The sequence below is a fragment of the Heterocephalus glaber genome, unplaced genomic scaffold (assembly GCF_053883595.1).
Source record: "Heterocephalus glaber isolate CG9 unplaced genomic scaffold, H.glaber_assembly_v1.0 deba00000937, whole genome shotgun sequence".
In the NCBI taxonomy this organism is placed as follows: Eukaryota; Metazoa; Chordata; class Mammalia; order Rodentia; family Bathyergidae; genus Heterocephalus; species Heterocephalus glaber.
Genome location: NW_028258173.1, coordinates 10,407,115 through 10,421,387, shown reverse-complemented (window position 1 = coordinate 10,421,387; position 14,273 = coordinate 10,407,115). Strand labels below are relative to the sequence as shown.

The window sequence follows — 14,273 nt, the reverse complement described above, 5'->3', positions numbered from 1 at the left end:
TTAGCCTGTGCCAGTGTGGCCCACCATGCCAGTTCTCCACATGCCCAGCGACTAAAGAATGGATGAAAAAATGTGATTTTCTTATATAAAATGGAGTAATACTCTGCTATAAGAAGGATAAGCTTGAGACATTTCTAAGTCGATGCACTTTGAGACCATACTCTTAAGAGAAATAAATCTGCCACGCATGTGTAAATATCACATTTTATTTATTTATTCTTTCTGGTGTGAGAAACTGAAAGGGTAAGTAAGGACAAAAATGTGTAATAGATATTATGAAATAGGAAGAAACTGTTCAAAAGGAAAGGGGAACTGATAGGAAGGGAGGGGAAAAGAAGGAAGGGAAAGGGAAAAGGAACAGAAGCAAAAGAAATATCAACAAAGCTTTTACAAATAAGGAGGGGAGGGGATTGGGTGAAAAAAAAGGAATCAAGATACTATGTATAGGTACAAATTCCCTTTGATGAATGTGATCGTTATGTATATTTAAATTGTACCAATAAAATTAATTTTAAAAATTTCATTGTTTAGCTCTCCTAACACAGCAGCCATGAGTCAAGTGTGTCTACTGTATACTTGAAGTGGGACTAATTCAAAATCAGAGAGTTGGAAACTGAAAAATAAACAGATGTTGAAAACATAGTACAAAGACAATAATGTAAAATAGTTAATAAATAATCCTTATATTGATTATATGTTTAAGTGAGAAAATTTAAATATCTTCATTTAAATAAAACATGTTTAAAATTAATTTTTCCCATGTCTTTTTACTTCTGAAAAAAATTAGCTACTAAAACAGTTAAGTTTATATGCGTTGTATTGCATATTGATTGGATAGCACTCCTTTAGATAATTTCTAGAGACAACCAATAATGATTATTTCTTACTCATTTTCCATGAAATAAACTAATATTTTAATACAGTCTCACAAATATTTCCTTCAAAAAAGTTACATTTATTATATATTAGGTGATTAAATTAATAGATGTCAACATATCCCATAATAGATTTTTTCTTGATTAAATAGTTCACGATAAAAGAAGAATTATATAGGCCACATGAACATAAGTGTGATGGTGAAATTATGGTACAGTCCTTGTGCATAAATCATAACATTCAAAGGATGAGATTTAAACCTCATTTTAATTTGAAATTAACTTTAAATTGATAGAAGAGAATAATAAAACATACAGTGCACCCTCAAGTTACAACCGGACTGACATATGAACAAAGTGGGTAAATTAAATTAGTGGAAGATTCATCTGCCTCTTGTTATCTATAGCGTTTACCCAGGTAAACATCCAGATCTCTGCTGTATTGACTTAGTTACAACCAGCCCTTGGGAACCAATCCAGTTTGTAAGTCAAGGGTCTGTTGTATGTACTAGGAAAAATACAAAACACTCAAAACTTTACAAAGTACTACTATTTTTGAAAAGATTCTAAGATCTAGGCTCTGAAATATTCAGACCTTGCAAAGTTATAAAGCCAAAAAACATACCCTTATCAAAGGATGCCAGCAAGTTGCTTCATTAAAATTCTTATAAGAAGCACATTTTTCCACTTTCTTCAAGCTAATGTGAAGAATTAGAAGTTAAGAGAAAATGTCTTAATAGCATTAGCTGAATGGCCTAACTTTCCATAGTCCCATTTCTAAATCCTAACCAAGAGGTTGATACAAAAAACAGAAAAGAAACGGGTGGGGACACATTGTGTGTGTGTGTGTGTGTGTGTGTGTGTGTGTGTGTGTGTGTGTGTGTGTGTGTGTTTAGGGAAAATAGAAAAATTGTCCTCATCACTGCTATTATTAAATTTTCAAAGAACTTGTGTTTCTAACATGAATTTTCTATGTATTTTTAAATATAGTGTGCTATATTAAGTCCAAGAAATGTATTAATGTCCAGACTAATATTTTAATGTAAACATGAAACTGTTCACTATCATAACTTGAATGAAGTTTCCTTCTTTGTTTATTAAGAGATGTGCTTATAACCAACACTTTAGGAATACATTGCTTTGCTTTTAAAAGTATCAGAAACAAAAGGAAGAATTTATATTGCAGAAGATTTAGTGTTCTAGAAACTTGTAATTCAAAGTATGATACAAAGACCAGCACCATCAGTATTGCTTAGGAACTTGTTAGAATACCAGGCCTTTCCTCATATTGACAAACTAGATTGTACATCTTACCAAGACCCCCAAGGGACTAACAAATACATTCAGATTGCTGAAACCCTTCCTGGCAGCATTTATAGATGTGGAAGAGGTTTTGTTCTTTGCAGAGACAGACTAGACCAGACTTCAGTACCAAGACAAACTCAGGTTCACCCTAAGAAATAAAAAGCAGAGTGAGAGTCTACATACAAGAGCTTCATTGCAGAATAAAACCAAAGAATGGAGGAATAGCTTTCTAGTATCAGTAGAGGTCTGACACCTTTGGAAGGAGATAGAGAAGGAAAGAAATTTAGGCAGGAAGAATTTCAACTATAGTACAATTCCAAGAAAGGTTTGGCCAGGCCAACTGTAGTCCTCACTCTGAAGTCATCCTTTGGAGTCCTCTGCTGTTGGCAAAATGGGTTGGTCTTATGGCCATTGCCTGGAAGCATCCCATGGGCAGTGTAGCCTCTGGCTGTTAGTCAATAATGCTCCTGTCACAAGAGGTCTGAATCATATTCTCATGGTTACCAGACAAGGAAAACCATGACTTAGTAAACCTGACACTGGGAGAAGAAAATTTTAAGTATTAAAAAAGAGAAACAGATAGATAAATAAATAAACTGTGGTACATCCACACAACAGTGTTATTATGAGCTTTTTGGAACCCATAGGATGTCTAACAGCAAGGGTGAACCCTGAACTCTGGCCTTTGGATGATAACAGTGAGGCAAGTCAAGTCCACTGATGGCAACCCTGAGTGAATCATTCTGGTGTGGGATGTTGACGGAGAAAGATGTGCTGCAGAGAGGCAGGAGGAATATTAGAATTCTCTATACTTTCTGCTTGATTTTGTTTTTAAATTAAAATTCCTCTCAAAAATAAAATCTATTGAAAAATACTGCATAGATTTAGTAGACCTGACAGTGATTTTATTTCAGCTTTATGTAAGGGAAATGCCACTGTAAAAATGCCTGTCACTTAGCAGTTCACATGTCCACAGGCCATGAGGTTGAGATTTCATGGGCAGAAGCCAATTCACCAGAAAAGTGAAAGTTGTAGAATCGAGAACAGTGGGTTCCCTGAGTGGGTTCCCTGTCTTATTGGTGGAGCACACTTAGAGCTCAGTTGCTGTAGTGCAGGTAGGTGGCTTCTATAGGAAGTTTCTCCGTTTTCTTTCAAATTTTTTTATTTTAAACCACAGACAAAAATTATAGGTATTTATTATATACAACATGATGCTTTAAAGTCTATATGTATTGTGGAATGAGTAAATCTAGCTAATTAACATACACATCATCAAATATTTCATTCTTGAGATAAAAGCACTTAAGATTCACTCTCACTATTTTTCAAGAAAATAATTAACTATGGTCCCCATGCTGTATAATAGATCTCTTGAAATTATCACTCCTATAATTGCACTTTTGTACTCCTTAACCAACTTTTCTCTATGTCCCCTGCCAACTTCCCCAGCTCTGGGAAGAACCATTCTTTTTTTTTCCATTTAGTTTATTGGTACATTTTAGGTATACAGTACAGTTACATTCATCATTGAGAGCTTGTACCTTTACATAATGTATCTTGGTTCTACTTTCTTCCCCATTCCCCTGCCCTCCTTTTACCCTCTCCACCCTTCCCTATTTACAAAGACTTTGTTTCCATGTTTTTCCTTTTCTCATATTTTTTATTTTCCCTTCTTTCCTTTCTCCCACCCCTCCCACTTCCCCTACCCCATTGGACCTTTTCTTCCTATTTCACAATATCAAGTATACATTGCGATCCTTATTTACCCTTTTAGTTTTCCACACCAGAGAAACTATTTGGTATTTATACATGTGTGTCCTATTTATTTCACTTAAGAATATGGCCTCAGTGTGAGTCCGATTAGCTATAAATGATTCTAGTTTCTCGAAGAACCATTCTACTATCTATTTCTATGATACCAACTTTTTAAGCGTCCACATAAGAGTAAGATTAGGAAGTTAATCCATTTTTTTAAAAATTTCAATCTGTTGAGTAGAATTCTCCAAGAAAATAATTTTCCCTGATGCAAAAGAAGGAGAAATGAAGAAAAGGAGGAAGAAGAGGAAAAGGAGAAGAAGAGAAGGGATGGAGAAAGAGAAGGTGACAGAGAAGGAGATATAAGAAGGTGAGAAGTAAAGAGAAAAAGAAGGAGGAGGAAAGAAGAAGAGGAGGAGGAGGAGGAAGAGGAGGAGAAGCAAAAAGAGGAGGAGTGGAAGAGAATAAGAAAGAGGATGAACATGAGGAGGGAGAAAAGAAAGAAGAAAGAAGGGGATGGAAGGAGGGGAGGAGAGGGCAGGGGAGGGGAGGAAAGGAACTCTTAGTTTCACAGGTGCAGACTGAGGTCACTGAAGAAACATTGACTATTAGGGTCATAAAATAATTCTTATACACTTCCAAGCGATCTTTGTCAACAAAGACTCAGAGTAGGCATTAATAGAAGGCCACAGGTGCATTCTTATCAACAGGCAGCAGTTGGCACCACCTGTAGGGATGTGGACACGTCACATGGATGCTTTGATCTCAGGGCCTTCATCTTGGAACAGCCGAGTAGTATTCATGTTTACTTTTCTTTTGCTAAGATCCTAATAATTACCCTTAGCACATTCATAAAATCATTGATTTTGATAGCTTCCTGAGGACCAAACACTCTAAGAACATTTACAAACACAAAAGAGCGATGACTAATAGTGTCACATTACCCCTCTCCAGGGCAGGCCGGTACAGCAATAGAGTTTTGAAAGGAGAATTAATAATGGAGAGTTTCTGGTTGAAGCATCATGACGGGCACTTGAAACCTACAACTGTCTATTAGGCATTTAGCTTCTCCTACAGGGATAGGGATAAGCACAGATATTTATTATGACCGTGTGACAGTCACACTGCATGGTTCTTTGTGTGCACCGTCCTATCCAATTTCACCATAGATCTGTGTCATGCTGCTGTCATTATCTCCACTTTTAAAAATGAGACATCTGGACAAGGGTTTAAGAAGTTAGCCTAGGGCCAACTTTTAATATGTGGTGGAAGGTACATGAGCCAGAGAGAAGTATCCAGTATTTCCTGCCCCTTGTGCATGCATCTCAGTCACTGAGATAGCTTAGCACATCTCAGACCAATGAGCCAGAATCAGGGTCCTGATTAAGTGTCTGAGACTGGGTCCAGTCTTCTGATACAATTAGAAGTTCCTGGAAGGAATCATATAGAAAGGAGAACATGATAACATGTCATGCGATATCTGATACCTATAGTTCTTGGAGATCGATTTCTCCACCCATGTAGTTCTGCAGGATTTTGGCTGCCTTTGGATCTAATTTGGGGTTTTTGAAAGGTTTAGTGAGTGATGTGGAAGCAGCCTTCTTTGGCAATATGTTCAGCTGTTGCCTGGTTTGTAGATTTCTTCCTCTTGGCAAGACCCTGTACTCACACACTGAGCACTGAAATGTTTCCCAGTCTGCCTGTGTGGAGAGATTAATTATTTATTTCTAGTGCTTTGGTTCCAGTGATCCTGCTGATATGGCTCATGAGAGCGAGAGTGTAGACCTTCATTCTTGAATTAGAGGGCTGGGAGGGTCTATAAAAATGATACTCTAGCTCAGCCCTCAAAAGCCATGGAAAGCTTTTCAACAGTTTGTATACACCTAATTCCAACCCCCACTTCCTTTTCCAGTCTGAAGGAAGGATAAAAATCTTAAACCACTTGGTAGGGTAGGGAGGATTAACCCTAGGGGACACAATGGAGGATGAGGGAATGACGTTGGTCACTTCTGGCCTCTGTCCAGCTTTCTTTGCTCGCTGCTCTTTGAGATTTAGAAATGTAGTGGGTGTAGGTTAAGCTATTCTTAGCGTTGCTTCCTGTTTCAAAGAAAAGAAGGGGTGTCAGTGGTGTCTGATAACAAATAATTTAACCAGAAGGGTAGCTAAACTAAAGCAAAGAGAAATCTAAGCTCATTTTTTTCAATAGGCTAAAATGAAGAAAAGGAAGGCTGCAGGTATCATTTATAATGATCCAAGGCATGTTGACCATACACTTATTAAATACTTCAAAATGTTTTTGCTATATTGTGGTCTGGAAATAGGTGGGTATTAAATGAATATATTAGTGAAGAAGGCATTGTATTGTATACAAATATGAATGAAAACTGGTGTTTGCTTTTAATAATTTTAATCAGCTTGTGGGGCATGGAAAATTTTTGTGCAAATGGCTCCAACTTAAGTCAGAATGTGATGAGATAATAGAAACAGGAGATGCTCTGAAGTTACAACAATCAAAACAGTTGTTTTGAACAGAGGGATTAGATGAAAAAGGAATTGGCTTTTGAGGACATTCAGATATAAGGTCTCCTAGAGTCGTTTAAGGGTCATCCTGACAGAGAAGACTTCCATAGAGAAGTAAAGGAGGGCAGGGATTGGAAATAGGCTCTGCAGGGAAACTTTCTTAACTATATTCCCAGAATTTCAAGGCTACAGCATTTCAGGATATTTCCAAACTTTTTAAAAAATGAAAGAAAAAGTAAACCAAACTAAAGGTAGGTGATCTAGAGTAGCTGTCCATTTTCTGATATCACAGATTGACCAGACATATTAGGTCCATAGGGGTGCTGTAACAAAATACTGTGAATTGAATATCTTAAGACACAAATATTTATCCCTTCACAGTTCCAGAATAAAGAAACCCAAAGTTAAGGCATCTGCAAGTAGAAATTGCCCATGCCTCCCTCTTTGCTGTTGCTGGTTGATGCTGATACTCGGTGTTCATTGCCCTATGGACATATTAGTCACTTTCACCTGTGCCTGCATCTTCCCTTGGAATTCTTCCCTTGCAATTCTTCCCTAAGTATCTCTTTGCCTTCAAATGGTCCTCCTATAAGGAAACCAGTCATTGATCTAGGACCTATTCTAATCCGGTATGTCCTCAGCATGACTAATTACATCTCCAAAGACCTTATTTCCATGAAAGGTTACATTCTGTGGTTGAAAGTGGACAAAAAATTTGGGCGGTACCACTATTCTCAATTCCTTGGGTCAAGATTTTGAGAATATAATTTAAAGAATGTAACACTACCATCCATGTGAATAATTTTCAGAATTGTAAAACTATGGCAGAAGGGAGAAGTTCAGGTCAGTATCTCAGAACTGAAAGCTGATCAGAAGGTATCAAAGTGATGAGAGCCTTTAGCCAGGCCCCAGGAAGTTAGAAAATCTATTGGTGATCCTGAGCCCACTGTAAGAAGATGGGGAAATCTACACTTCATAAGATCTGACAAAAGGGAGAATGTTTTCAGGTAGGTACCACCCTACTCTCTTGATGGAAATTCATATCTTTTCTCAAATAGTTGCTTAATTATTTCTATCTCCAAATTCCAATGGATATGAGTTTTATATTTGGAATATTTTTATTATTGTGAGATAATGATAAAACAGTTCTGTTTTCTGGTTGTTTTTTCTAGCTTTGAGGATGGAGCAAGTATTAAAATGGGAACTGGCTATTGATTTAAGTATGGAACAGTAGAGGAAATTTTACACATGGAGGTAAGACTCCTTACCTGATGGATCTACACTTTTCCAGAAACAAGAAACTGAATGTAATGAGCAAATTGTTCAGATTTACAGAAAATCACTCACTTGGGAAGGTCAAAAAGGAGATGATTCTGAAAAGGTACATTGGGTCAGACAATGGTTGACTCAGATTGACAGGCAATGAAAGGAATTTGACAGGGAGCTGCCATGGCCATGTCAGATGATAGACACATAGGTGAAGGAAAAGGGTATTGAAGAAATGATCTATCAGTGCAGATCTGAAGGCCCTGGGGAGGGAGTAATGTGAACCTTAACTAGAACAGTAGAAATAAGATATTCTAGAGGGAGTTCAGAAATAGAACTCATAGGCCTTGTTGAAGAAGCAGTGGAGAAAAGGAAATACTAAAATTACTTGGACTTCCAGTTGGATGTATAAAATGAAAAAGTAAATAATCATATAGTTAGTATTATAATTGTAGTTCATCAATAAAAACAAAAGAGGAACCTAAAAATATCATGTCATAGAAGATGTAGAAGAACTTCCAGCAGTTTAAAATGCCAATGGGGTCAGTGAAAGAAGGATAGAGACTAGCTTTGCCACTTATTACCTATTTAAGCTGTAATTTATTCATTTATAAAATAGGAGCAATACAATACATGTACAAGAACCAAAGGCAATCATTTATTTGAATGTAGAGCATGGTGAACTGCATTACATATGACTATTATAGACAGTTTGGGCTGGTTGAGAACCAAGATGAGAACATGAAAGACTTTGTTCCTGCTTAGAGAAGGCTTCTCTGAAGGGATCCAATCACCATGCTGAAGTAGGTTGTGGAGCAAAAATAATATGTCAAGAATTAAAGACAAGGAGTGTAAGCCACATTTCCCTGTGCCCACCAGTGAAGTACTGGAAGGGCAAGAGACAATCATTTCAGAAGGAAGCATGTTTGAAGTGATTATCAGTAGATGGTATTTGGAACACAGCAACATAAACCACAGAGAAGTTAGAAGGTGTCTTAGTTCATTTTCTTTGACTACACCAAAATACTACAGACTGAAATTTATAGAGAAAAGAAATTTATTTCTCACAGTTCTAGATGTTGGAATGTCCTCAATCAAGGTGCCATGTCTTGTGAGTGGGCATCACCTGTGGGAAAAGCACATGAAAGAACAGGAGGATAGGAGCAAGAGAAAGCCTAGAAAGCAGAATTCACTTTTACAGCAAAACCACTTCCTCCATAACTACCTCTTTCCTTGATAAAGGCCTTAATCTATTCATGAGGGATGCCCACACATGGCGTCTTCATCACCTAAAGAGCTTCCTAACCAACACCACCAACATATGAACTGTAGCATTAAATTTCCAATAGCTAAATATTTGTGAGACACATTCACACCACAGCAGAAGTAATGGAGGAAGGAGACTAAGCCCTTAGATTAGAAAGCTATATAATTATTATGAAATATATTAGCATGAACAAAAATGTGGGAGAGTGGTGAAAAGAGAAAAGAATAAAATCAAAAAGTAATGCATTTATATCAGCAACTATCTCCCATCTTCTCTATCTAAATACACAAACACACAAATATAGGCACATGCTTATACACATGAGTGTATGTTTTATTGAAATAGCATTGTATTTTCATTTTTAAATTTGCCTTAACTTTTTACAGGCCTGGTTACTGGTCATGTCAGGAAAGTAAACATCTGACACTTAAAGATTAGTCCAGGAATTAGTCTCAGTGCAAAGAACACTAACCAAACTGAGTAATGCTAAGGAGCTAAAACAGTAAAATGAACCTTTATAGCATTTGGCTAGAACAAATGGAACTCACTAGCTGACTGATATACAGAGAAGGATGCTCAGGAACATCAAGAGGAGTTGAGGTAGCATAGAGACATCACGGAGAGCTGGTTTTGTAGTTCTGATCCACACGTCTCCTTAAAATAACCCTATTTGTAAAGTAGCTTTATGAGCAAATCTTCCACAAACAGCAAGGACGACACAAGATTGATTGCATCTCATCAGTGCAGGCAGGATAAGATGCATCATGAGCCTAACTCTCCACCCGTGTTTGCCTAATCTGGGGTCTTGGACCACCTTTCATCAACTCTGCGGTGTTCAGCTGCAACTTCTAGGCAAGATGTTAAATTTAACGCACAGGACCTATGTTCTGAAACCACTACAACATTATAGCCATGCTCCCTTAAAAGAATGGTTTCCAGTCTTTGGAGAGAAGTTAGCAAGGCTATTGAGTACTTAATCTGATTTTTTTTTCACATTAGGAATGAAAAGTATTTGGAGAACAGCACCGCAGAAAAGCCCAGCATTCTTTCAGCACTCCATGAATTTAGGTTGTTATTAGCTAACATATCATGTGGGTGTAGGCAATTGATGGAATTAACTACCCTGGCAAAGCTAAGTGGGACCTGGTGCATTTGATTTTTGCTTCTGCAAAGTGATACATCTTAGTACTCCAAAGAGCAGCAAAGAAAATAAGAGCTCTCCGATGTCTTTCTTCTTTGTTCCTCTTTCCTTCCTGTTGGATGTTGGGAGGGGTGGCCCAGCCCCCAGGGATTAAGGCATTCAAAGCAGTCAGTAATTTCCATAATAGGATTCAGTGATCAGATTCAAAGGCAAAGAACAACTAATAGGAAAGAATAAGAAGGATGAATGGCTGTTATAGAAGAGGCACTGAGAGTTGGGAAATTGAGTATTCCAAGGAGAGTATTTTGTCAACCCTCAAGATATACACAAATGGTAGATAGTATTGAAACGTGAGGAAGCCTTGATGTCGTAATATCTTGATGGAATAATTTCTATTCAATTATGGACTAGACGATTGAATAAACAGGGAAGACATTTTGAATGGGAGAAAAAAGGGAAATGGAAAAAAACGTCAGCACTCAGCTATTAGAACACATTTTTGGAAGAGAAAATGGTACTCTGAGAATAAGCAGGAAGAATGAAAAGAAGGCCAGATTCATTCCTGAGCTGTTTTTTAATGAGTCAGTGATTTGTAGAGCCATGTTTATAATATTTTCTAAAAAAGCTATTAGCTTACTTGTTTTATGGAAGAAATACTAAATAAGTTTGGGATTGAAAATTAAATATATGTATTTTATTAATCTTAATTATATTTAACTAATCTTAATCCATCTCAAAGTTCCTGCTATTGGGTATACTTTTACACTTTAGGTAGTGCTGTAACAACATAATGCTTCCAGTGAGGTGGGTAAAAATAGACTATGGAGTCAAATATACCCAGTTTCAACTCTCCATCCATTGTGAAGTTGTGTGATTTCTGTTAAGTCCCTTAAACTTTTTACCCTCGTACCCTTCATCTTTAAAGGAGAAATATAAAATGTACCTGGGGAAGATTAAAATAAATATAAATATGGACATAAACATATATTTATACATACACACAAATACACGCACACACACACACATACTTCAGTAAGTGGTAAAAGCTTACTGTGTGTTTTCTGCATCAGTGAAAGCAGTTGTTTTTATTTTCTTGGGCAAGTGTCATCTATAATCCAAAGTGACTGGTGGTAGTCATGCGCTATCCACTTCTTTTTTGCTTCCTACTATCATAGAAGTGTTTGTACACTCCTGGTTAGGAATGTATCAAAAAAGTGTCTTTTTATCTGTGAGGTAGGTAAAGTCTATTTGTCACATGGCATGAAAAATAAAACTTAACTGCTTAAATTTTTTTTAACTTCAAATTTGCCTTTCCTTCCATCCAATCAGTATTTCAAGAACATGTTGATAACCAAAGTCTGTTCTTTCAAAAGTCCAGAAGAAATGGAGTTTTCTTGTTGGTCGTGGAAGCTCAGCTCTCACTCAACATGATCACTTACCAACCTATGATAAGCTTTTCAACCCTGCAGTTTCACAGGATTACCCTGGCCCCAGTGTAGTCCAATCAAGTCTTACATAGGGCATCTATTTCACAGAGAAGTTACCTTGTAAATAGAAGGTGGATATCTTTTTATAAGCAAAAAATGGGGACTCTTGGTAGTACTACTGGCTTAGAAAATCAGATCTAATTTCCACTACTTTCTTGTTTCACATCTAGTAAAAAGCAGACAGAAGTACCTATGCATACTGGTCTGTATTAAATTTGTAAGCTATAAGTTTTGCACAGAAAAAGGGTGGTATTACCTAATGATGTCTTTTCAGCATAAGAATTTACCATTTCTCTTTTCTTTTGCTCATTTATTTATATTTTAGTTTTCTCATGTGAAAGAAACCATGTTATATTTTTAAAGTATAAAAGTCATAATTTTTAATGTCCTAAGCATGAAAATGATATATCATTACTTTTGCCATAGTCACTAAATCATAGCCAAGGGAAAGGCTTTACACAAAATATATACAGTAGATGCCATCAACGCCCCTCATAATCAAAAATATTTCCAGGTATGGCAAAAGTTTCTCTGAAGGCAAAATAATCCCCCCATTCAATACCACTGATATAAAGAAATAATTATGATCAAAATTTTCCTGTTGAAGCAGTTTATCCTGATAGAAATGGAGAGGTAGTGCATTGCTTAATCAAATGATATGCTTTCTTAAAATGTTAATCTTATTCACACTGTGTAATATCGGTAATTTCATCATGGCAATCTTAGTCCCTCAACTGCCTTTGCTCTAATGAGGAAAAGAAATGTATTTTTAGGTTTCAGAGAAGTCCTTCTGACTTCCTTTACTTAGCATTATCCAGTTGTATCCATTTTTTTCTCAAATGATATGATTTCATTCTTCTTTTGGTGGAATAATACCCATTGTGTATGTATACCATATTTTTCAATCCATTGATCCATTGACAGCATCTAGGCTGTTTCCAGAGCTTAGTACCAATAGCAAATTAAAATAAGTACTACTCACATACTCATTTTTTGGGTGAGAACATTTCATATCTATGCTTAACATTTCTGTATTCTAACACAATATGCCATCATTAACTCTAGTCATTGTGTTGACCAACAAATCTCTTGAGCTCATTCCTCCTACTAATTGTAGCATTGTTTCCTTTACCCAGCATCTTCCACTCCACCTACTACCATCCAAGCACCCCAGCCTCTGGTAGCCATCATTCTTATCCTTTTGTGACAAACTTCTTTAGATTCTACATAGGAGTGAGATCACATGGTATTTGTCTGTCCTTCCTGGTTTATCTTGTGCAACAGTACTATTTAATAATTTTTGCAGTTTTGTGAAATGGCATTTTATCTAAGTTTGATTTGTCTTTCCTTGATTACTAATAATACTGAGCATTTTTGAGTTTACTGTTTTTTGAAATGTTCTTTCAAATATTTCAATTAATTTCAATTAATTTTCAATTAATATTTCAATTAATTAACTTTATTTGTCATTTTCTTATTGACTGGTTTTGGCCATTATAATAAGTAAGGATTTCTTCCTGATTGTGTATGATGGTTCAACTTTGTTTACTGTATCTGTGGTTATACAGACTTTAATTCACTTTGAAATATTCACATTTATTAATCTCTTATTTTACATTTTAAGCCATAGCTTGAGATTGTGGGTTGGCATAGTTGATGCAACTCAAATGGTTCTCAAAAGTTAGCATGCAAACAATCACTTGAAGAACATGTTAAAAGTACGGGATCCCTGCCCTCACTCTACTGAAGATCCAAGGATTCTAAGGTGGGGCATGAAATGGGAAGTCATGTCATATGATCACAAGCCTGCTTCCGCAAATACAGCTTCCGGAAATACAGCTCACCATAGTGAAATCATCCTTGTTTAGGCTGCTTTCACCTGAACCATTTTATTTAGTTGTTGGATTTTTCATTCCGTTGGGCATTCTTATCTGAAGAAGTTGTGAATCCAGGGTAATGCACACAGATAAATGTGCAGAAACTCTAACAACGTTAGTGCTTTTTTTCTGCCTTTCCTAATGTTCTTGATTTAAGAAAGGATCTGAAATCCCATGAGCCCCACACTCCCAGTGGAAGTAAATCATTACTGTAATGAGAAACGTGGACAATCAAAAGAAAAGCTTGCTATGGTCTATTTTCATCATTTTATTTGTATCTTTCAGTAAAGTTTTTAAGACAATTTCTCCAAACAGCTATGTTACAATAAAAAATAAATAGAACATGAAGTGTTGAAGACAAAGGTTTCTAATGAAAACAATGTAAAAAAGAAAAGTTGAATGAAAATTTGAGATATCATGAAAAATTGGTTTTTCTAACTTTAAAGAATTTAAGTGAGTTGAAGTTGGGCATTTTCCTTGTTCTCAGCCAGATTTATTTCCCCTTTGTATTTATGTGCACTATCAAGTGTTTTAATGTTGAGGATTTGTCCTGAATGCCATGAATAAGGCAACTTCCTGTCTTAGCTAAGGTAAGCTATTCACCTAATTTAGGGAATAGCTGATCCGTGTTTTAAGACAAAGCTCTTTTGTTTAGAAAACATTAAGACTAGAATGACAACTGAGAGGTATTTGACCCAAATCCCAGAACGTCCCGAGAATGGATTTTCTCTGTCTAGCACATTGCTGCAGTTGAAGACATTAAACTAGAAGAGAAATGTC

The 14,273-nt window shown here is 36.3% G+C and overlaps 1 pseudogene across 3 annotated transcripts in view; it reads left to right on the top strand.

Annotated features, from left to right (window-relative positions):
- LOC147828771 (large ribosomal subunit protein eL21 pseudogene) overlaps positions 1-14,273 on the top strand; it is a 62,952-nt pseudogene that overhangs the window by 36,892 nt on the left and 11,787 nt on the right. The window contains exon 4 of one of the 3 annotated variants that reach the window (XR_015450288.1): positions 7,628-7,709. The exons of 1 other annotated variant lie outside the window; for it this stretch is intronic. The product of XR_015450288.1 is annotated as a large ribosomal subunit protein eL21 pseudogene, transcript variant X2 (transcript). Of the gene's footprint in view, positions 1-4; positions 702-7,627; positions 7,710-14,273 lie in introns of those variants that run through there. One more of the 3 variants, XR_015450289.1, reaches the window with a different exon arrangement.